The sequence below is a fragment of the Bison bison genome, unplaced genomic scaffold (genome assembly GCF_000754665.1).
Source record: "Bison bison bison isolate TAMUID 2011002044 unplaced genomic scaffold, Bison_UMD1.0 scf7180017864284, whole genome shotgun sequence".
NCBI lineage: Eukaryota > Metazoa > Chordata > Mammalia > Artiodactyla > Bovidae > Bison > Bison bison.
The window spans coordinates 592,509-595,722 of record NW_011494856.1 but is presented as its reverse complement, the minus strand read 5'-3'; positions in this window follow the sequence as shown (position 1 = coordinate 595,722).

Below are 3,214 nucleotides of genomic sequence, written 5' to 3'. Positions count from 1 at the left end.
TCTCCACCTTAAAAGAGTTTAAAAAGCAGGGATATGGGTTTTGCAGTTATTTCTATTCATAATTTTATCCTCAGCACCTGACACAAGATGCTCAAGAGTTTTCTGTTGAATGAAGAGAAACCAGGTTTTGAAGGAGGGAAGATAAGGAGTTCAGTTTGGGACACGTTGAATTTTCCAGAAGCTGCTGTTAACTCCATTGCCCAGAGATGCTCACACCTCAATTTAAACTGTGAGTTGGCAGTGACAGGATCTTCAATTGGGAGACTCATAAAATTATAGCCACAGAACATCCCAGTGTCCTAGGATCATGGAACTTTCAAAATTAAACCCCCACCAAGAGCCAGAGGAGATTACGGAGCAGGGTGCTGAAACTGAGCGAGACTGGGGCCGGGTGCACAACCACCCTGAAATTTGTGTAAAATCGACGTGAAGGCACAGATCCATTTTTGGAGGAGAAGTTTCAGCTTTCATCAGATTTCAAAGATTAAAAACCACTAATTGCATTATGGTTCTTATAAAAGAAGAAAAACAGAAATACCTGCGAATCTGCTGGTGTGTGTCTCGAATACCTCTGCAAGGATGACAGGAAATGGGAACACTGGGACCTCTGGGGAGAGGAGGTGGGGTTGAGAAATCAGTGAGAGAAGGGCATTTCACTGCACGCCTTGTGGACTGTACATTTTGAACAAGGTAAATGTATTACCTTTCTGAAAATTAAGTTAAGACTTTATAATATTAAAATTAAAGTTATGACATGAGTGGTAGTAGAGAGGTCAGGACTCTGGCCTTTCATGGCCAAGGACCTGGGTTTGATCCAGTTCACGGAACTAAGATCCCACAATGCGTGGTGCCACCAAAATAATAATAATAGAGTTATGATTGATCCTGTTAGAGAGCAGAGACATAAGTTAACAACTAGGTAGTGTTTGTGGCCACCAGTTAAATGGAAATTAAAAGAGATTAATATTGCAAGTGTTGGCAAAGACACGGAGAAACGGGTACTTTTTCCACTCTTGGTGGGAGGGTGAAGAGGGGCTTTTTGGATGGCATCTTGGCGGTGGCTGCCTAAAGGAACACTATTCAGGGCTTCCCTGCTGGCTCAGTGGTAAAGAATCTGCCTGCTAAATCAGGAGACACAGGTGCAACCTCTGATCCAGGAAGATCCCACGGAGCAGCTAAGCCTGATTGCCAGAACTATTGATCCTGTGTTCTAGAACTCAGGAACTGCAAGCACTGAAGCTGCGCACCCTAGAGCTGGTGCTCTGCAAGAGAAGCCACCACAGTGGGAAGCCCGAGCACTGGAACAGAGCAGCCCCTTCTCTCAGCAACTAGAGAAAAGCCCACACAGCAATGAAGACAGCATAGTCAAAAGTAAAGCGTAGTCAAAAAAAAATATATATATATATATATGAACTGTATTCAGTTCCTTGAAATATCATATTTTTATATCTTTCCTATAAAATTATGCAGACAAGTAGAAAAGGATTTATACACATGGATAAATCACTGTGATCAAATGTGTAACATCAAAAACTAGGAAAAAATTTCTGTCTCCATCATAAGGAAAGGGTTAAATAAATTATGGATTAACTGTACTATGAAATTCCTTGTTACCATTATAATGAGCAGGGTAGATATGAACGTAGGACATGGAAGACTATAGTCAACATTTTCCTGGGAAAAGGCTGTAGAACATGTACGTGTAAGCACGTTTCCTTTCTTTTTGAAAAGAGTGGCAGTGAAACACCCAAACACACACAATATTGTAAAGCAATTATTCTTCAATTAAAAAGAAATAAATTACAATGCTTAAAAAAAAAGCCGATTAAAAAAACCACCCCCCAGACTCTTCAATAAATGGTGCTGGGGAAACCGAACAACTACATGTAAAAGAATGAAATTAGACACTTCCTAACACCACACACAAATACAAACTCAAAATGGATTAGAGACCTAAATGTAAGACCAGAAACTATAAAGCTCTTAGAGGAAAACATAGGCAGAACACTCGATGACATAAATCAAAGCAAGGTCCTCAGTGACCCACCTCCTAGAGTAACGGAAATAAAAACAAAAGTAAACAAGTGGGACCTGATTAAACTTAAAAGCTTTTGCACAGCAAAGGAAAGTAAGCAAGGTGAAAAGACAACTCTCAGAGTGGGAGAAAATAAGAGCAAATGAAACAACTGGCAAAGGATTAGTTTCCAAAATATACAAACAGCTCATACAACTCAATACCAGAAAAACAAACAACCCAATCAACAGTGGGCAAAAGACCTAAACAGACATTTCTCCAAAAAAGATATACAGATGGCTAACAAACACATGAAAAGATGCTCAACATCGCTCATTATTAGAGAAATGCAAATCAAAAGCACAATGAGAATCACTGCACACTGGTCAGAATGGCAAACATCCAAAAGTCTACAAACAATAAATGCTGGAGAGGGTGCAGAGAAAAGGGGACGCTCTTGCACTGTTATTGGGAATGTGAATTGATAGAGCCGCTACGGAGGACGGTATGGAGATTCCTTAAAATACTAGGGAAAAAGCCACCATGTGACCCAGCAATCCCACTCCTAGGCATATACCCCGAGGAAACCAAAATTGAAAAAGACGCATGTACCCCAATGTTCATTGCAGCACTATTTATAATAGCTAGAACGTGGAAGCAACCTAGATGTCCACTGACAGATGAATGGATAAAGAAGTTCAGGTTCATATACACAGTGGAATATTTCTCATCCATAAAAAGGAACACATTTGAGTCAGTTCTGAAGAGGTGGATGAATCTAGAACCTATTATACAGAGCAAAGTAAGTCAGAAAGAGAAAGACAAATATCGTATTCTAATGCATATATACGAAATCCAGGAAAATGGTACTGAAGAATTTATTTACAGGGCAGCAGTGGAGAAACAGACATAGAGAATAGACTTATAGACCTGGGGAGAGGGGAGGAGAGGGTGAGATGTATAGAAAGAGTAACATGGAAACTTATATTATCGTATGTAAAATCAGATCAGATCAGTTGCTCGGTCGTGTCCGACTCTTTGTGACCCCGTGAATCGCAGCACGCCAGGCCTCCCTGTCCATCACCAACTCCCGGAGTTCACTCAGACTCACGTCCATCGAGTTGGTGATGCCATCCAGCCATCTCATCCTCTGTCGTCCCCTTCTCCTCCTGCCCCCAATCCCTCCCAGCATCAGAGTCT